Raw genomic sequence first — 21,484 nt, forward strand, 5'->3', positions numbered from 1 at the left:
TCAGTTCCTTCTCTTTTTGTTTCTTCCTTCTGCCCAAACCTTCTATAACCGGCATAATATACATAATATACATTACAATACAACATTTCATTTTAGTAAGATTAACATCTGATTCTTGTTAATGACACACACCTTAACCTATCGTTTCATAGGATTTTTTCAGAGATTCAAGGCTAAATACATTTTAGTTATATAAACATTGTTACAATCTGGAGAGGCTTTTGAGGAATTAACTTGCCTCTGAGTGAGGTGCCATCCCATCACCTAAAACCACAGGCACAAAGCGCTGTTCTAATTTTAAAAAGCTGGATGGGAAAATTCCTCACCATCCTGAATCCCTTAGTGCAGGGATCAGGAAGGTGGCCATTTCCATACTTACGCCCTCCATTGCTCTTAATAAAAATAAGCACTTATTCCTAATATGCAATACTGCAGGTGCAGTTTAATTTATCTGTTAACAGTTGCCTGCTGTTTTCTGCTCCCAGATGAAATGAAGCAACTCTCTGATAACGAAGAGAAACATGATAATACAAAAGCTACTATCAGAAGAAATCCTTGCAGGATCACTAAGCCACTTCCTCTGCTCTGAAGCTTCTATAGTAGTAATAAGTTTCATTAAATCACCTGAAAAAAAAATTCCAAAAGAGAACCACACATGACCACATCCAAACTTTAGTGTTTCAGAAAATTCCCAGGCTGCTACTATGACAGCCCAGTGGGCCGGACCAACCCCAGTCCAACACTTCCCTTCCCCAGGCCCTATGCTTTGAATCCAGTGGATCCTCACGAACTTTCCTGCCTGCAAGCTGCTACTATGACAGCCCAGTGGGCCGGACCAACCCCAGTCCAACACTTCCCCTCCCCAGGCCCTATGCTTTGAATCCAGTGGATCTTCACGAACTTTCCTAGCTGCAGGCTGCTACTCTGTCAGCCCAGTGGGCTGGACCAACCCCAGTCCAACACTTCCCTTCCCCAGGCCCTACGCTTTGAATCCAGTGGATCCTCGTGAACTTTCCTAGCTGCAGGCTGCTACTCTGTCAGCCCAGTGGGCTGGACCAACCCCAGTCCAACACTTCCCTTCCCCAGGCCCTACGCTTTGAATCCAGTGGATCCTCGTTAACTTTCCTAGCTGCAGGCTGCTACTCTGTCAGCCCAGTGGGCTGGACCAACCCCAGTCCAACACTTCCCTTCCCCAGGCCCTACGCTTTGAATCCAGTGGATCCTCACGAACTTTCCTAGCTGCAGGCTGCTACTCTGTCAGCCCAGTGGGCTGGACCAACCCCAGTCCAACACTTCCCTTCCCCAGGCCCTATGCTTTGAATCCAGTGGATCCTCACGAACTTTCCTAGCTGCAGGCTGCTACTCTGTCAGCCCAGTGGGCTGGACCAACCCCAGTCCAACACTTCCCTTCCCCAGGCCCTACGCTTTGAATCCAGTGGATCCTCGTGAACTTTCCTAGCTGCGCAATTCAGAAGTTGAGAAAAAAAAAAAACTTTTGAGGATAGGGAGTTACTTGCCAACTTGGAAGTCACAATTGCTTAGCTTTTCCATCCTAATTATTTAAGTTCTCTGGCATGAGTTATCTGAAATCATAAACTAAAAAGAATTACTTAAACCCAACCCTCTTTATCCCAACCATAACAGGCCATTGCCAAAGACTAATTGTCAAAATCTGCCTCTCCCCTTAAATACAAGGTATTTAAAAGTTACATTATTTGAAAATTTAACTTCAACATTTGGCCAAGTCAAGCTCTTCTGAAGTTCTCCTGAGATGAATGAATGTGAACCAAAGCTGCCCTGTGCTGTGCGTTTCAGCTTCAACTGGAAATACTCTTCCAAGGGAACAGGTAGCTCCAATCCTAAAGGCTTTGTTGCCAACAGCGTATCAACGCAATCCTTCTTTAACCCCGTTTGTCAATAGTGCTTGTAGAGCCAGTGGTCACAGCTGTCATGGCCATGCAGGTTCAGGTTCCCATTGGATTTGGACAGATGGTAAAGAAACAGTGGAACCAAAAAATGGTGGGCCATTCCTTTATTAAAGTCTCACACTGACGGATGAGCAAATACACAGGGAAAGCACTTCTCTTTTCATTCAGAGCTCCCAAAGCCCTGAAGCATTCTCTGGTTCCACAACCAGAAGAATCTTCTCCGGTTTTTCCTAGAATCAAAGGTCCCATCAGTCTTAGCGGAGCTCCCCAAACCCCTCACCTCTGGTTCCCATCTGCACACCTTCTCTCTCTCTGCACAAACTGGCTTCTTCTTCAGCACTCTGCATTCTCTCTGCGCTCCCTGCAAACATGGCTTCTTTCTCTTCTCTGCCTCTTCTCCTTCTTCTCTCTTTTCAAAACTTTCTGGCACAAAAACTTCTCCTTCAGCAAATATTAGCGAAACAATAGCCCTTCCCAAGCAGGAAGGTAATTTGTAATTTCACAGACCACATATACCTGGCACTGCCCAGCCCCCAATGCAAACTATAAGAGAGCAAACATAAAAATCAAATTTTACAAACTTATTTGACCAACAGTGCTATAGCATCTGTGGAAAGCCTTAGAAAAAAACTTTTTTTCCTGTTACCTCAAGTCATTTGCCTTTGAGATTCTAGACAGACCTAAGGGGAAAAGAACTGAAAACATATTTTTCCCCCCACCCCACAAAAAAAATTTTACCCCCAGAGTTAGATGCCCAAACTGACATCACATCTAGTCACAAAACTAAAATGCTTCATTTCCCCAAACTAAAAGTAAAGACTGCTTACAAAACTTGCCTCAGTTTGGTCTCAAATTTATTTGTTTCCCTCAAAATGGTTAAAAGACAAAAACCATAAAACTTACCCTCTACCATTCTTCCGGGCCTTGGAAATCTGCCCTCAAAGGCTTCAGACAAGATGCGTGGGAAAATAAGCCTGAGAAAGAGAAACCTCCAACACTCGAAAAGGGGCCTACGTTCCATAACAAGCCCTTGCTGCTTAAGTACACAGCCCCTCCATTACCATTAGTACAGGTCACCACACTCAAGTTACCAAAAACCTGGACCTGCTGACCTCCCTGACATTGACAACACCACCGGCTGCGTGGAGGTGGCCTGCACACCGGGTGCGCTGCCTCCCTGCGGTCTCCCAGTCACACGCTGGCGTTGGCACCTCGCACTGGCTCCTCCTTCGTGGAATCTTCTCCTACTTCACCTCCAAATCATTAGGGCTCCTTCCTTCCTGCTGGCTTCCCTCAGCACACTGGCTCCTGGAACCCTCTGCTGCTGGCTTCCCTCACCACACTGGCTCCTGGAACCCTCTGCTGCTGGCTTCCCTCACCACACTGGCTCCTGGAAGCCTCTGCTGCTGGCTTCCCTCACCACACTGGCTCCTGGAACCCTCTGCTGCTGGCTTCCCTCACCACACTGGCTCCTGGAACCCTGTCTGCTGCTGGCTTCCCTCACCACACTGGCTCCTGGAACCCTCTGCTGCTGGCTTCCCTCACCACACTGGCTCCTGGAACCCTGTCTGCTGCTGGCTTCCCTCACCACACTGGCTCCTGGAACCCTCTGCTGCTGGCTTCCCTCACCACACTGGCTCCTGGAACCCTGTCTGCTGCTGGCTTCCCTCACCACACTGGCCCCTGGAGCCCTGTCTGCTGCTGGCTTCCCTCACCACACTGGCCCCTGGAGCCCTGTCTGCTGCTGGCTTCCCTCACCACACTGGCCCCCGGAACCCTGTCTGTTGCTGGCTTCCCTCACCACACTGGCTCCCGGAACCCTCTGCTGCTGGCTTCCCTCACCACACTGGCTCCTGGAGCCCTGTCTGCTGCTGGCTTCCCTCACCACACTGGCTCCCAGAGCCCCGTCTGCTGCTGGCTTCCCTCACCACACTGGCTCCCGGAACCCCGTCTGCTGCTGGCTTCCCTCACCACACTGGCTCCCGGAACCCTGTCTGCTGCTGGCTTCCCTCACCACACTGGCTCCCGGAGCCCCGTCTGCTGCTGGCTTCCCTCACCACACTGGCTCCCGGAGCCCCGTCTGCTGCTGGCTTCCCTCACCACACTGGCCCCTGGAGCCCTCTGCTGCTGGCTTCCCTCACCACACTGGCTCCCGGAACCCTGTCTGCTGCTGGCTTCCCTCACCACACTGGCTCCCGGAGCCCTGTCTGCTGCTGGCTTCCCTCACCACACTGGCTCCCGGAACCCTGTCTGCTGCTGGCTTCCCTCACCACACTGGCTCCCGGAACCCTCTGCTGCTGGCTTCCCTCACCACACTGGCTCCCGGAGCCCTGTCTGCTGCTGGCTTCCCTCACCACACTGGCCCCCGGAGCCCTGTCTGCTGCTGGCTTCCCTCACCACACTGGCTCCCGGAGCCCCGTCTGCTGCTGGCTTCCCTCACCACACTGGCTCCTGGAGCCCTCTGCTGCTGGCAGCCTCACCACACTGGCTCCTGGAACCCTGTCTGCTGCTGGCAGCCTCACCACACTGGCTCCTGGAGCCCTGTCTGTTGCTGGCTTCCTAGCTTCACTGAGTCCACTTCTGTGTAACACCTGGGTCAGCTGCCAATTAACACTAGTCCTCGGGATTTTAAATCATCTGAGCTCAGTCCAACGCAAAACCAAAACTGTTCAGTTGGTGATTACTCTTCATGTTAAATTACTTCAGTTATAAAAGTCCTTTATATTTTCCAAAGAAAACTAAACTAGTGTATTTAGGTCTTTTAATTTTTAACTCTTCCAAAAACATCCTATCCTAGCTTTCGATTACTTCAATCCTTTTAGTAGCTTTTCAGAGTGACTTTAAACCAATTTCCCTTCTAGCTTCTGCAGATACTATTCTAAGTTAGTCCTGGTCTACAGCCGTTTAAACACCCTCGCCTTCTCAAATCTAACTTCTGCACCACCAGAAATTAAACTTTTATAATAAGTTCTTATTAAATGATAAATTATTAAAAATTTAATTTCTTCCTTAGTTGTTTTTGTTCTTGTACTTTGTCCAATCTTTCAATTTTTTGACATCTCATATGCTTGTGTCCAATAGCTGTCCCAGCTTGCTTTTTCCTTTTCTAGCTGAAATGCTTTGCCTCGACAGTATTTTCAACCTCTATGTGAGGTCGGTTGGCAATGGGGGAAGATCACATGAAGAACCAGGTCCGGGGACGTTGACCAAAACCGCCCACACCCACGACCGCCAAAAGAAACGGCACAGGAGCATTTTGAAAAAATCTGTCAGCCAATGAAACTTTGCCGTGATATATCAACCTACCACTACCCTACCTACACTATAAATTATCCCCCAGGCGAGGGAAGCTGAGTGACTTCCCTGACCCCTGCCTTGTCGACCAGTGAACCTCACCGATGATGCGTTCTAAATAAAGCTTTGGTTTGTCCACACTTAGTGGCTACGTTCTTCTTTCTTCCTCGGCGGGAAATACCTTACACTCTATCATCTAGTTTTCTATTAAATCTGTATCTGTGCTTTCAGTTGCTTTGGTTTTCTAGTTTGTCTTAATATTTTTTCTTCTGTTCCCTACCTTTTGGGTTTAGTTTTTCTGTCTTCTAAAATTGTTAACTTTCAGTGAGGACTAAATTAGTAATTAGCAATTTTAGACTGATACTTTTATAAACATATTTCATTAACAAACAAACTTATATTTTCAAAAGATATAACAGAGATAAGAGGAACCTTTTGTAAACCTAGGCAAAACAAATAAATATTTTTATTAAGAACTTTAAAAGACATTAATTAAATTATACTAGTGGTAATATCAAATGCTTTTCTAGACCACCTGATTCAAAAGGAAAAAAATACTTTGGAGTAATTTTTCTTTTACTATAATATGAACGGTATTATTGATAGTTGGAGAGAAGGCAAAATTCCTTATTTGTCCTTTGCAACTTTCTAAGAAGGCCTAAGAGAAGGGAGGGTATGGGCTATTGAGCTGCTTGAATTTTTAAAGTGCCATATGGGGACCCTTTTTTTTTTTTTTTTTTTTTTTTTACAGAGAGAGAGAGAGAGTCAGAGAGAAAGAGAGATAGGGACAGACAGACAGAAACGGAGAGAGATGAGAAGCATCAATCATTAGTTTTCGTTACAACACCTTAGTTGTTCATTGATTGCTTTCTCATATGTGCCTTGACCGTGGACCTTCAGCAGACCGAGTAACCCCTTGCTTGAGCCAGCGATCTTGGGTCCAAGCTGGTGAGCTTTTGCTCAAACCAGATTAGCCCGCGCTCAAGCAGGCGACCTCGAGGCCTTGCACCTGGGTCCTCGGCATCCCAGTCTGACGCTCTATCCACTGCGCCACCGCCTGGTCAGGCTCTTTTTTTTTTCTCTCTACATTGAGGTCCTGTCATGTCCCCTTCCATTTTTACAGCCCACACAGGGTCTGGAGAAGTGTTAATTCTCTTATTATTCTCAAAACTACAACAGTTTTCAGACCTCCAAAAGATATTTAAATAACCTGGGTATATTTGTTTGTTTGTTTGTTTTTCCTTTTTCTGAGTTGTACTGTCTGGAAAGGGGAGTGAAATCTTTTCACCACTTTGAATTATTAATTAATTTTTTTCTCAGTAGAATCTTTAATATGAACAATATGAAAGCTGTTATATAACATAATAACCAAATTCTAAATAGTACAATTTGACACACAGACAAGACAATTACAGTACAGAGACACAGGCATGACACATAAATAAACCTGATTAAACCTAAGAGCAGAGTTGCTGCTTGGTCCTTTACTCTGAAGACAGTGAACACAGAGCACAGCATTAGTTTGCCAAGACCTTACAGAGTACAAAACAGAGAAACAAGTGTAGGACCCCAAATTCCATTCTATTTAAGTTTAAATGAGTGCTCCTTACATATTCTAATTTCAAAGCAACAATGCCCAGAGCACTTGAATATAGGAATAAAACTATTTTATTGAGTTCCATATTAGAGCCAGCATTTCCAATTTTGCGTGCAAGAACTTAATTTTGGCCTCAAAAGAGCCGCATCTTGGCTATCCTAAATTGATATCATTTGTTGCTTCTTTTTCCTCGTCCTTTGGGAATTATCATCCTAATAAGTGAGCATTGGGAGGTTACTTTCCCTTTGGTTTGTTACCATCTTTATCTCTAGTTGTTATCTTAGAGTTGTGATTTCCTGTCCTGACTGTGGCATAACTCCTGAGAGAGGCTCAACCTCACCCCCACCCCCCTACCCCTCCACCCCCTTCCTGGAAGTTTTTTGCACTCTTGTCATTTGCTTCCTCCATCTCTGGCCGCTCCCCTCAGGGGGTGTTGAGTGTCTCTTAGCAACTGATGGGTCAGTATAAACTCCTGACTCAAATCAAGTACTGCTTGATACCTCCATAATCCTTATGAGGTCACCACAGAACCATGGATCAGGACTCTACACTCACTGCATGACTCAGCACAACACAGGCACACCACCTCCTGCACCTCTCCCCGACCACCAAGGAGTACTTTGCCACACTTGCAACTTTTCTTATCTTGGTCTGTGCTTGGAGTTGCCTGGTCACCACAGTATCACCTTTCCAGGGCTCCTTCCCCATGTTGCTAAGAGTCCAGGTTTGTTCGCTATCTGGGCTGAGTTCTTCCCTTTAGTCGAGGGCTGCTGCAATGGAGCAGTGAGACGCATCTCCCTCTAAAGAGGGCCAAGATCCCTCCTGAGGGGAACAGGGATCCTGGATGAGCCCCCAAAGTGTTAGATTTGTAATCAAGCAAGACTTGTGGAGACAAAATACTTCAGCAGGGCAACTTTAATAGCTTCTGCAGAAGGATGTGCTGCTGCTAGTGAAAGCCAGCCAGCAAGCACGTGGGAAGGGAAGTGGGTTCTGTTTTTGTCCCTAATGCAGGCCCTAGGCTGGGTCTTGCCCCATTGGCTGGGATGGTACCTGTGAGGTCGGTTGGCAATGGTGGAAGGTCACGTGAGGAACCCCACACTCCCATGACCACCCAAAGAAACGGCCACAGCCATGCCGGCCAAAAGAAACATTCCAGGAGCATTTTGAAAAAGAAAACTGTCTGTCAGCCAATGAAATTTTGCCACGCAACACCACCCTACCAACACTATAAATTACATCGGGCGGGAGAAGCTGCATAACTTCCCTGGCCCCTGTATTGCGGACCAGTGAACCTCGCCCAGGAGCACTCTAAATAAAGCTTTTGCTTGTCCACACTTGATGGTTATGCCTTCTTTCTTCCTTGGCAGAAAATACCTTACATTTGGTGCCAAAACCTGGGAGGAGCTTGAGTCCTCAAGGGCTGCCCCTTTTCCCTTCTCTTCCGAGGAAGACCACGGACCTCTGACCTCCCACCCACTTTGGCACATGGTGCAGTAAGTCCCCTGCCTCTGGCCTCCCCTCAGTTCTTTCCAACTCCGAGACTCCCTGTCCGCCTCAAGGAAACACACCGCCACCCTTCTTAACTTCCTCACCATGAAGGGGTATCGTGTCTCCTCTACTAAGGCTCAACTTCACTCTCAGTCTGTAGTCTATCTGGGCATCGCCTTAACCCCCACCACCCGAGGTCTCACTCTAGATCGAACTCAGACCCTCCACAGTGTCCAACCACCTACCACCACTGATCAGATTCTTTCTTTCCTTGGTCTGATGGGCTTCTTTAGACACTGGATTCCCAATTTTGCTCTTTTGGCTAAACCTCTCTTTGAGGCTGCAGAAGAGAGTCCCATGGAACCTCTCACATCCCCCAAAGCCATCAAAAGGGCTTTCTGTACCCTTCAAGATGCCCTCATCTCCTCTCCCCGTCTCGCTTTACCTGAACCCAAACGCTCCTTCCACCTTTTCACTGATGAAAAGCACGGTAATGCAATTGGAGTACTGAATCAACCTGTGCGGCCTACATACCGCCCCGTGGCATATCTCTCTAAACAACTGGACACCACCATCAAAACCTGGCAACCCTGCCTCCAGGCACTGGGCGTGGCAGCTGAACTCCCCAAGGAGGCTACTAAACTCACCCTTTCCCAACCCATCACTGTCTTCTCCTCCCACAGGCTCACTGACCTCCTTTCACACAAATCTCTTTCTCTATTGGGTCCTTCCCACCTAAAGAATTTCACCTCCTGTTCATCAAAAACCCCTTAGTCACTCTTTTGCCCTCTCCCTGACTCAACCCAGCCACTCTACTGCCAGCTCCAACAACACTTCCGGAACCCACCCACTCCTGTACGGAACTAATACATTTCCTCAACAGACCCTGAGATGGATTATCAGATTCCCCTCTAAAAGATCCAGATCGAATACTCTTTGTAGATGGGAGCTCTTTACAGGGACCCAATGGACGATGACGGGTGGCCTACGCAGTGGTCACCACCTCCTCCACCCTAGAAGCTCAACAGCTGCCAGAGGGCACCACCTCCCAGAAAGCAGAGCTGATTGCCCTCAATGCGGGCACTCACTCTGGCCCAGGGAAAACGCGTAACCATATATACTGACTCTAAATATGCCTTTCTTATCACCCCTAGTCACTCTGCCCTCTGAAAGGGAAGTGGCTTCCTCACTACCAAGGGCTCCCCCATAATCAATGCTACCCTCATTTCTAAACTTTTGCAGGCATTACAGCTTCCCGCTGAGGTGGCTGTGGTACATTGTAGGGGCCATCAAACCTCTCAGGACCCAGTGATCTTGGGAAAGCTGAGCTGATACTGTGGCTCAGAACCTCACCACAAAGACCTCCTCCACTCCTCTCATGTTTCTCTCCACCTCCTTGAAACCTTCCTACACTCCTGAGGAAGAACAGACCCTCCTCAGAAAAGGTGAAGACGTGTGCAACCAGGGATGGATATTTCTCGGAGATAGAATTGCCTTACCAAAAGGACAGGCTGAAACACTCCTTTCTGAAATCCACTGTTTCTTACATAAAGGGCCCACGGCATCCTGAAGAGTCAGCTAACCGGCCCTGGCCAGTTGGCTCAGCGGTGGAGCGTCGGCCTGGCGTGTGGGGGACCCGAGTTCGATTCCCGGCCAGGGCACATAGGAGAGGCGCCCATTTGCTTCTCCACCCCCCCCCCCTCTCTCTCTTCCCCTCCCGCAGCCGAGGCTCCATTGGAGCAAAGATGGCCCGGGCGCTGAGGATGGCTCCTTGGCCTCTGCCCCAGGCGCTGGAGTGGCTCTGGTCGAGACGGAGCGAAGCCCTGGAGGGGCAGAGTGTCGCCCCCTGGTGGGCAGAGCGTCGCCCCTGGTGCGTGTGCCGGGTGGATCCCGGTCGGGCGCATGCGGGAGTCTGTCTGGCTGTCTCTCCCCGTTTCCAGCTTCAGAAAAAAAAAAAAAAAGAAGAGTCAGCTAACCAAACTTTCCATCAAGACCAGACTCTCCTGGCCAAACCTCCTCCCCCTGGCACTCACCAGAATCAGAGCAACACCGCGAAACTCCACTGGACTCAGCCCCTTTGAGCTGGTTTACAGTAGACCATTTCTAATTAATCACAACTTACCTGTCAACCCCCTTCCTCTTGCCACATACCTCCCCTTTCTGTCTTTACTCTGCTATCTTCTTAGGGAACACGCGGACCGGACCCTTCTTCCCATAGGGTGTCCAAGTGAAGCTCATCCATCCAGGGACAAAGTTCTTCTAAGGCAGTGGTCCCCAATCTTTTTTTGGGCCACGGACTGGTTTAATGTCAGAAAATATTTTCACGGACCAGCCTTTAGGGTGGGACAGATAACTGTATCACGTGACCGAGACAAGCGTCAAGAGTGAGTCTTAGACGGATGTAACAGAGGGAATCTGGTCTTTTGTAAAAATAAAACATCGTTCAGACTTAAATATAAATAAAATGGAAATAATGTAAGTTATTTATTCTTTCTCTGCGGACCAGTACCAAATGGCCCACGGACCGGTTCCGGTCCACGGCCCAGGGGTTGGGGACCACTGTTCTAAGAGAACTCCAACCCGGCTCCCTACAGCCCTGATGGACAGGACCCCATATGGTAATATTGACTACACTGCAGCCAAGCTTTTAGGGCAGGGGTCGAGAACCTATGGCTTGAAAGCCAGATGTGGCTCTTTTGATGGCTGCATCTGGCTCGCAGACAAATCTTTAATTAAAAAATAATAACGTTAAAAATATAAAACATTTTCATGTATTACAATCCATTCATTTCCTACCGCTCATGTTCATGGTTGCGGGTGGCTGGAGCCAATCACAGCTGTCCTCCGGGACAACACCAAATTTTTATTGGATAATTCTTAACGTACATGGGTCATTGTATGACTCTCACAGAATTACATTTTAAAATATGTGGCGTTCATGGCTCTCTCAGCCAAAAAGTTTCCCAACCCCTGTCCTGGGACAAATACCTTGGTACCATGTCTCTCGCCTTAAGCTTGCCCCCATGCAGGACCACTGGCATTCGGAACCACTGGGCCCCACCCGTCTTTGGCTGACCGAAAGGTTGGGCCCTGCAGATCCTCCTGTTACTCCTGTCCCTCCCACCAGGAACCCGCCACCAGAGTGAATTAAAGCAGGGAGCAATGCTGATACTATATCAATACAATTGCCCTGGTGAAAGAAAACATCAATGTACTCAACTGCCTGCAAGAGAAACTGCGCAAGAACCTCTCCTCCTACAACCTGCTTAACTCCTGGTGGCAGTCACCATCCTCACCTGGGCTGCCCCTATCCTAGGCCCTCTTCTGATTATCAGCATATTACTCATTTTGCTCCTTTTTTTCTTAGATTCTTACAGGGTCACATCTGCGAGGTTTCTCGAGTCACGGTCAACCAGATGCTCTCCTACACCGATATACACGAATCTCCTCAGAGCCACCACCTTCCGACCTCCCTTCCCCATGATGCCCCTAACCAGCAGGAAGTAGCCAGATGAAGAGCGGTGCCCCTATCTAACATAAAAGGTTGAAATGTGAGGTCAGTTGGCAATGGGGGAAGGTCACGTGAAGAACCACACACGTCCATGACTGCCAAAAAAATAGCCACACCCATGCCCACCAAAAGAAACAGCCCAGGAGCATTTTGAAAAAGAACTGTCTGTCAGTCAATGAAATTTCACCACCCACCACCACCCTACCAACACTATAAATTACACCTGGGTGGGAGAAGCGGCACGACTTCCCTGACCAGTCTTGTGGACCAGTGAACCTCGCCCGGGATGTGCTCTAAATAAAGCTTTTGCTTGTCCACACTTGATGGCTATGTCCTTCTTTCTTTCTTGGCAGAAAATACCTTACAGTAACCACACAATCTTACTCTTTCCCGATTGGCTAGTTTGTTTGTTTTTAATTTTTAAATTTTATTTAGAAAATTAACTTTAACAGGGTGACATTGATCAATAAGAGTACATAGGTTTCAGGTAAACATTTCTATAGCATTTAATCTGTTCATTATTTTGTACACCCATCACCCAAAGTCAAATCATTTTGTCACCTTATATTCATCCCTCTTTACACCCTTCCTTCCACCTTCTCTGCCCCTTCCCCACATCCCCTTCCTTCTGGTAACTACTTTACTTTTATCTATGTCCATGAGTCTCAGTTTTCTAACCCACCTATGTGTGAAATCATACAGTTCTTAGCTTTTTCTGATTTACTTATTTCATTCACTATAATGTTCTCAAGGTCCATCTATGTTGTCGTAAATGTCACTATATCATCATTTCTTATAGCTGAGTAGTATTCCATTGTATATATGTACCACATCTTCTTTATCCAATCCTTTATCAAGAGATACTTTGGTTGTTTCCATATCTTGGCCACTGTGAATAATGCTGCAGTGAACATGGGGATGCATGTGTCTTTATGTACCAATGTTTTTGAGTTTGGGGGTAGATACCCAGTAGAGGGATTGTTGGATCATAAGGTAGTTCTATTCTTAATTTTTTGAGGAACCACCATACTTTCTTCCATAATGGTTGTACTAATTTACATTCCCACCAGCAGTGAACAAGGGTTCCTTTTTCTCCACAGTCTCTTCAACACTTGTTATTTCCTGTCTTGTTGATAATAGCTACTGATTGGCCAGTTTAAATGGCCATGCAAAGGGGAAGGGAGAGGTGGGGATAGCTTTACCTTCATGAAACTGGGTGAGGGGGGTTGGGGAATTATTGCCTGAAACTGAATGAAGGGGGTTGGGGAAATTCCCATTAAGAAAAGAACATGAGGTAAACAAATTGTTTTTCCTTCCTTTGGAAGGATTCAAGCTTCTTGTTGCACTTAATCACTGGTGTATGGCATTTCTCAGAGCTCTGTGTACTAAGTGTGGCTCTACCAGGCCAGCATGGAGATATCTCTTCTTCCTCTCTTCCTCTGTCCTGTCTTTATTGTCTTTTCCTTCCTTTCTCTCTCACTCTCTTTTCTAGCCCTTTTCTCCTGGTAATGGCAGAGGTATGCATAGATTAGATGGCAAAGATAGAGCAGTTCTGGTCTATCTTTGTTTAGCTCATATCCTGGACTCGAGCTTTTCACCAGCGTTCTTATTATAACAAAACAAAGATCATTGTACAGTGTCTCCAAGCCAAATGAATCATATGGACAACAAAACAATCAATTTAATCTTTTTCACATCTTTTACATAGATTAAACCACTATTGAAACTGATTCTAGCTTAGTGGAAGAGATCTTTGTATCAAATACTACATTTTTTTCACCAGAATATTCTCAAGCTTATCTGTGAACCCAAGACCAAGAGTTTTCCTGACCCAATGGATATTTGTGATGATATGATCCAGAGAAGTAAAGTTCTGGGGCTTGACCACATCCATGTTAAAATGGACAAATTGGCAATCCCATGCCCCAGACAAGAACCAGAAGTAGCCCTGCTCTAGAAATCTTGCTGTCAAAAGGAAGAATGTGTGTGGCCTTTTGAGGGCTGATTCTTTCTGAATCAGACAAAACTGCCATACATTTCCCGGGATCTTGGTACTCAACTCAATACATGCTTTTTCAGAAGCCCATCATCCTGGACAAGTTTGGAGCTGTATTACAACCAAAGGAAAATTGCTTAGGATGGGAACATGATTCTCACAGTAATAAACATGAGCAGGTGGTTGAGCAGCAGGTTCTTACATACTGTGCCACAAGAGAGGAAAGAGAAAAGATACATTTGCACTTGCAAAAATATCCTGCCATTAATAACAACTTTATGCTGTAAATGCAAATAATATGTTAAACTCGGTGGGGGGATGGCATAATATTGCCGTAGTTATTTAGTAGAACAATAATACAATGTTAGCAGGATTCCCTGCTGGGCACTTGTATGGTACTTAACATTTTCAAAGACTCTGACAGGCAGCAATTCATTGTAAGGCCTTTCACAAGCTGTCTCTGGCCTGACAGTGCTTTAGAAGCATGTAAATCACTCTTTTCTGCACATGTGCCTTAATGCAGCAGCTAGCTTGGTTTATATCCTCAGGTGACAGTTTTTAAAGGTGCTGTAACCATATAGGAAGTCAAGTTATGGACTAGTTAGCAGTGGAGAGATCAGTGGTCTTTCGCTTGAGACTCTAACCTCTAGTTCTAAAAAATAAATATTATTAATTTCTCTTTCTGGTTTTCACTTCTTTTTGTGCCAACATACCCCATGAATGAAAACCTGGAGAACCTAGTCTTTAATCAGATTTTAGAAAGGTACAGGCACCAACTTTGTCAATAATAGCAAAAACTTTATGGGCCCCAAAACACTTTTATCCTTGCCCTCCTTCCTCACAAATTTACCATCCAGACTACTGGCCAAATGTGTGAAAGCCATCAGCCCCATAAATGACTTATTGTAATTTTTATTGACTAAAGACATGTATTTCTTTTGAGGATGATATTCCAAGCTCCTTGCATTATTTTTCATAGTTTATTGAGGATTTCATTCTCTATGTTGTTACAGATATTCTCTGATTGACCAAACCCTCCTTGGCCCATCCATGCACTTCCTTGTTGGTGTTTTGTTTGGTTTGGTTTTAGGTGAGAGGAGGGGAGCTAGTGATACAGACTCCTGTATGCACCCTGACCAGCAACCCCCTCTGAGGCCAGTGCTCCAGGACCAGCTATTTTTAGCACCTGTGGCTATTATGCCGGTTGGAACTATCCTCAGCACCCAGAGCCACCACAAACCAATGGCGCCACTGGCTGCGGGAGGGGAAGAGGGAGAGAAAAGGGGGAGAAGCAGATAATTGCTTCTTCTGTGTGCCCTGAACGGGAATCAAACTTGGAACATCTATATGCCTGGCTGACACTCTATCCACTAAGCCGCTGGCCAGGGCTCATGCACTTCCTTACAAAATCTGGGTTTAGCTGGAATCCTGCTAGGTCAGTTTAACAAGGTCCCTCATCCTCCATATCTGATCACTCTCAATATCTAATCGGGTTCCTCCTCCTCCACTCCCCTCCAGCTGATGTCTGACCACACTGGCCTTTCTGCAGCAAAGATCCTGTTAGGTCAGTTTAGCCACAAGCCCCCCCCCCCATGTTTTCCCACTAGTCCCCACCCTGCCTCTTGACTATAAATTCCCAGTTGTGCATGCTGCATTCAACATTGAGCCCAGTTCTACACTGCAGTCTCTTTTCCCTATGACAACAGTCCTGAATATGATCTGTTTTTACTGCTTTACCTATGGTCCAGCACTGGTTTTTCTTTGACAGTTAAACAACTTCAGTCATATATTTATTGTTCACTCCTAGGAAAATTGCCTTAATTATAAACAAATACTTATGGATAAGTTAGATGAAATAGACTCAACATTATGCTGAAAACAGCATAAAAATATTGAAATTAATGTAGTTCAATCCACACACAGCATTATTGAGGCTGTGCTACATACAAAGCATATGATAGTCATAGGGCTCGCATAATGATAAAACATGATTCCTGCCTTTAAAGATCTCACATCCCATCAGGGAGAGGCAAAATGTATATGTGGAATAAAGTGAAACAGTACTTAAAACAGAGGTGTGAGATGGATGGATGGATGGACAGACAGGGAGGGAAAGAGGAAGAGAGGGAGGGAGGGAGGGAGGGAGGGAGGGGGGTGGAGGGAGGGAGGAAGGGAAAGAGGTGAAACAAAGGAGAAAATTTATACACTCATAACCATGAAGTGATCAGAGAAACTAGAGAGAGCAAATGGCATTTTAACTTAACTGTGAAAGGTAAGTGAGCAGTCACCATCTGGACAAGGAGAAGGTCATTTTAAGCAGGGGGCAGAGGTACCACAAAAGCAAAGGTTGAGAAGTAAGAAGACACGTGGCTGCCTTGGCCAGATAGCTCAGTTGAGCATCATCCCAAAGCACAGAGGTTGACAGTTCGATCCCCAATCAGGGTACATGCAGGAATAGATCAATGTTCCTATCTCTCTTTCCCTCTTTCACTCTCTCTCCCAAAATCAATAATAATAATACACATGGCACTGCTTCCAGTATTCCTGGAACCTAGGGATTCAGTCACAGTGTAAAATGAAAGCTCAGCAAGCATTTGCTGAATGCACAATGCATGCATGAACGACAGAATCGAGGGAAAAAACATAGCCATTGATCTCCAAATTGTGACAGTCCTGAGCAGGTGATCCAGCTAACGGGTGACATCTGACTAGGGAGTTTGTGAAGGGTGACTGATAGTTCTTATGACTCAGCTGCATTTCTCAATGGGATGAAGCTTTTGTCCATGAGAAAATTTTCAGCAGAAGAAGATCAGAACTAGAACGAATACTAGAGGGCCTCTAACTCAGTCCTGAGAGGTTACAGTGATGGGCTCAAGCTCTAAACTCTGTGTCCAGCGGTGGTTTCTCCCCTCCTCCCACCCCAGTCTGTGCTGAGTGACCTAGCACAGCCAAGGCCTCCAGCCACTGTGAAGGAAGAAAGGAAGGAACAGAGGAGAAAAAGAAGGGGTAAATAGGAAGAAAAGCAGGCAGGGTGGCTGGCCTGTGAACCCTGGCTTGAGATTTGGCCAGCATTTGGTTTATTCCTCAGCGTCTTGCTGGAAGGGAAACTATCTTGAGCCCAGTTCCCATCAGAGTAAAGGAATGGCTTTTCACAGCCTGCTACACAGAAACAAGCCAGCCTTCATTCCCTCTTGGGGAGGAAGGGCTTTGTGGTACTTCAGTAGCGTTGTTGGTCCTTTTCTCCCCCACTTCACCAGGGCAATTGGTTGCAAGTTTCCAACCCAACCCTTCAAGCTCTTACGGGAAATTCCTAGAGACTAATTAGTCTAGCTACAAAGTCTCTGGCAGCTCAGTTCTGAAGCTGTCCTTTGAATTCTAAAGGAAACAGCAGGGGCTCCCAGGCTTTTCCCAGCATTGACCCAGAGACCTGGGTGTAATGGATTTCCCCATATGGAACAAAATTGACCCTTGATGTCTTTGCCCCACATCCTCCTACACCAGGATTAAATATTCTTCTTACAGAAAAAGGGGTTTTAACCCAGTGGTTCTTGAACGTTAGCATGCATCAGAATTACTTACGAGTCCGGTTTGCTAAAGTGCAGATTGCTGGACCCACCCCCAGTTTCTGATGCAGTAGGTTAGAGAGGAAATCTGAATTTGCATATCCAATAAGGTCCCAGACACTGCCAGTGCTTGTGTGCTGTGTGCCATGACCCACACTTTGAGAACCACTAATCAGGAATGAGGTCTTGCTTTGTTTTGTTTCTCCCTGACGAGTTCTTCTTGGCCCGCCTATACCTCAAAATCGCCAGGAATTCCTAGATCAGGAATCAGACCTTTTTTTCCTGCAAACAAGTTTTTCTCTGCCTCTTTATACCTCAAAATTGCCCTCCGCCCTTCTCTTTAGGAACATAATCATTTCATTGATTAATTACTGCTCAATCTACTTACTACTACAACAGTTTTGTTTCTGGCATCATGAGACATTCTAATTTTATTTCCTGCCCCTCTTATCAAGACCATAATCTAATTTATAATCTCCAGGCCCAAATACGTGTATAATAGAAACAATAGAACAGTACAGCCCAGAGAACAAAGACAGTGTTCATTCCTAAGAGAAAAGAGCTTTCGTTGAAAGCTTATGCAAACTTTAGATACCAAATGGAGCTGCCTGCACACAGAGAGATGGTAAATTTCCTGCGAGCATTCAAGTAGGCTCTGCTGATGAGGAAAATCTCTCCCTGGAGACAGTGAGGAATTAGTGCCAGAATTAATTAAGGAATAAAGGTGAGTGAATCTTTCTCTCCATTGAATAGACTCTATTCCCTGTAGCCTAACTTGCTTTAGGAATACCAGACACGATGTAGTGTGAGTTTCCCCACAGGTGCCCTGAACCCTTCTGCAAGAGGTGCCAGGGCAGAGCCATTACGCTAGTGGAAGGGCTGGGGAAGTCCACAGACTCCCACTCATAGTGCTCTTTCACATGTTGGATGACTTCTGATGAGGGAAGGCAGCTCTATGGGCAATATTTACAAGCTTATGAAAAGATATAATTAGGAGCCATTTGTGGAGGTGGCCATCTGGGGCCCCCAGTGGATGACCAGGGGTGGAGATAGAGAGGGATATAGTTCGTTCTGGATGTTACCAGATGCTACCAAAAGCTACAGTTATTTGCAGGCGGCATGGGTTGTGACATGTGGATTGCACATGGACGAGAACATCTCCAAAGGAGAAACGACAGGGGGTCGAATAGACATGAATATTTGAAGGAACTATGCAACCCATCAGGGCATGAATGAGGGAGATGCTGACAATGAAAGTGACTTGTGGACTAGGTGGGTAAAATATGAGACATGTCAAATAGACTTGTAGGTTACTACCTAAGCACCACCATTCTGGGTACAACCCATTCTATGGATTGGAATATTTTACTTTAACCTTGAGCGTTCTCCAAGATTCCATGCTGTGCTGGACTGGCTAACAGCCATGCCATTTTGTTACACACTGTACTACCTGTCCATTCTACAATAAGGTACTAGGTGCTGGACTTATACAAAAAAAGACCAAAATAAAATCACTAAAGAAAAAAGGCGAAAAGTATAACACTTTCCAACTCTGAAGTCAGTATTTGGTTAGACAGTCTCCATCTTTTATTTCTGCCTTCATTCTCTTTGCCCAGGTATATCACCTTACACCTAACTCTACTGCAGGGGTCCCCAAACTACGGCCCGCAGGCCACATGCGGCCCCCTGAGGCCATTTATCCGGCCCCCGCCGCACTTCTAGAAGGGGCACCTCTTTCATTGGTGGTCAGTGAGAGGAGCATAGTTCCCATTGAAATACTGGTCAGTTTGTTGATTTAAATTTACTTGTTCTTTATTTTAAATATTGTATTTGTTCCTGTTTTGTTTTTTTACTTTAAAATAAGAAAAGTGCAGTGTGCATAGGGATTTGTTCATAGATTTTGTTTTATAGTCCGGCTCTCCAACAGTCTGAGGGACAGTGAACTGGCCCCCTGTGTAAAAAGTTTGGGGACCCCTGCTCTACTGTTTTCTTACCCTGTCCTTGTAGAATCCAGACTTCAGCCTAGAGGGCAAGCTCCATGGGGGCAGGAACTCTGACTGCTTTTGTTCACACCATATATTCAATACCTAATGCCTGCCTGGCATAGTGTGTGCTCAATAAACATCTGTAGAATGAATAAAGAGAAGGAGGCGGTGCTGGGCAGAGAACTGGAGAAAAGGGAATGAAAAGTTTATGAACAGGCCCTGGCCAGTTGGCTCAGCGGTAGAGTGTCGGCCTGGCGTGCGGGGGACCCGGGTTCAATTCCTGGCCAGGGCACATAGGAGAAGCGCCCATTTGCTTCTCCACCCTCCCCCCCTCCTTCCTCTCTGTCTCTCTCTTCCCCTCCCGCAGCCAAGGCTCCATTGGAGCAAAGATGGCCCAGGCGCTGGGGATGGCTCCTTGGCCTCTGCCTCAGGCGCTAGAGTGGCTCTGGTCGCGACAGAGCGACGCCCCGGAGGGGCAGAGCATCGACCTCTGGTGAGCAGAGCATCGCCCCTGGTGGGCGTGCCAGGTGGATCCCGGTTGGGCGCATGCGGGAGTCTGTCTGACTGTCTCTCCCCGTTTCCAGCTTCAGAAAAAAAATAAAAAAGTTAAAAATAAAGTTTATGAACAGTGTGAATCTGGCCTGCAGTCCCCTTAACCAGTGCTTCCATTTGGATGATACACCTGAAATTCTATAGTAACTGCTTAAATAAGTCGTACACGTCCCATCCCTTTCCCATCTATAAAATAGAGACAATGGCTCCTGTTTTGCAGAGGGATTGTAGGGATTAAAGAAACACATATAGGCCTGACCTGTGGTGACGCAGTGGATAAAATGTCGACCTGGAAATGCTGAGGTCGCCGGTTCGAAACCCTGGGCTTGCCTGGTCAAGGCACATATGGGAGTTGATGCTTCCAGCTCCTCCCCCCTTCTCTCTCTCTCTCTGTCTCTCTCTCTCCCTCTCTCTGTCCTCTCTAAAAATAAATAAATAATTAAAAAAAAAAAGAAACATATATAAGACACTCAGCTCTGCACTGATGCAAAGTAGAAGCTCGGTAAATTATAATCATTATTATTACTGGTTTGCCTATCCACTCTACTTGATTATATTGCTGTTCTTTTAAATTTGGCCAAGGACATCCCAAGAAAACTAGGCCTGTGTTAATTCATGTAGTTTGCAATTTGGTGTTTTGAAACTCAGCAATATGCTGTATTGTTTGTATTTTCTCCTTCCTCAATTAAAAAGATGCCCAGAAGCAAATAACCAGTTACATATAGAGTGGACAGCAATTTCCAGCCGCTGCACAAATATTCTGATAATGCATTTAGCATACCAGTCAACTGAACGCTGGATTTTCCAAACTGACTCTCAGCCTTCAGTGTCAAGAGGATTATATTTGCGATCTACTCTCTCTGGCTGTACTATAGTGAGGATTACTGAGTTGATATGTATTAAGTACTTTGAGCTACAGGGAGGAAAAGGTGTCATAGACACACAAAGAAGTCATAAATGCCAAACAAATTGCTTCAACTCAATGGCATGTTGGAGGCTTAACAAAGAAAATCATGAGGAAATAGTAAATTATGGTTTCCATAACTAATTCGGCTCCCTATGGTGTTTCATGCACGTGTGAGCTAGTATACAAAATAGAAAGTGATTCTAAAATGTATGAATTGGCTCCTGTTTAAACTTTAAACATCTCAAAGCTAATTAGTGTTTAGTTTTCATAAGTCCTAATGAAAACACTTAATACATATGTTGGGTCCTTTCAGTACAAAGTCAAAATTCATCAAATATTTTATGTAATTGCATTTATGAGCAAGGCAAAATGCCTTAATTAAACAAGTAATTAGCCTTGAGGAGAGAAATGAACACAGAAGTCCAGCCAGTGAATTTGTTAACCGTTCCTCCCAAAGACAGGACCAGCTGCCCCCTGCATGCAGTTAGAGTACAGCCATGTAGATCACGACCCCCTGAAATGCACAATGGCAAAAATGAAAACCCTGGGGTAAGGTATGAACTTGAATACAATAGAGCAGAATGATTAGACCAGGAACCAAGAAACCTGGTTTTGGTTCAGGCTGCCACTCCCAGCTGTGTGACTTAGGATAAAGAACCTTAA

The 21,484-nt window shown here is 45.9% G+C and overlaps 1 long non-coding RNA gene across 2 annotated transcripts in view; it reads left to right on the forward strand.

Annotated features, from left to right (window-relative positions):
- The window catches only part of LOC136403354 (uncharacterized), a 102,070-nt gene extending 89,976 nt beyond the window's left edge, over nt 1-12,094 (forward strand). Inside the window, exon 3 of one of the 2 annotated variants that reach the window (XR_010751135.1) lies at nt 11,675-12,094. This is a non-coding gene — a long non-coding RNA (uncharacterized lncRNA). Of the gene's footprint in view, nt 1-5,060; nt 5,363-11,674 lie in introns of those variants that run through there. The other variant, XR_010751136.1, reaches the window with a different exon arrangement.
- Nucleotides 12,095-21,484: the final 9,390 nt, after the last annotated feature.

The sequence above is a fragment of the Saccopteryx leptura genome, chromosome 4, assembly GCF_036850995.1.
Source record: "Saccopteryx leptura isolate mSacLep1 chromosome 4, mSacLep1_pri_phased_curated, whole genome shotgun sequence".
NCBI lineage: Eukaryota > Metazoa > Chordata > Mammalia > Chiroptera > Emballonuridae > Saccopteryx > Saccopteryx leptura.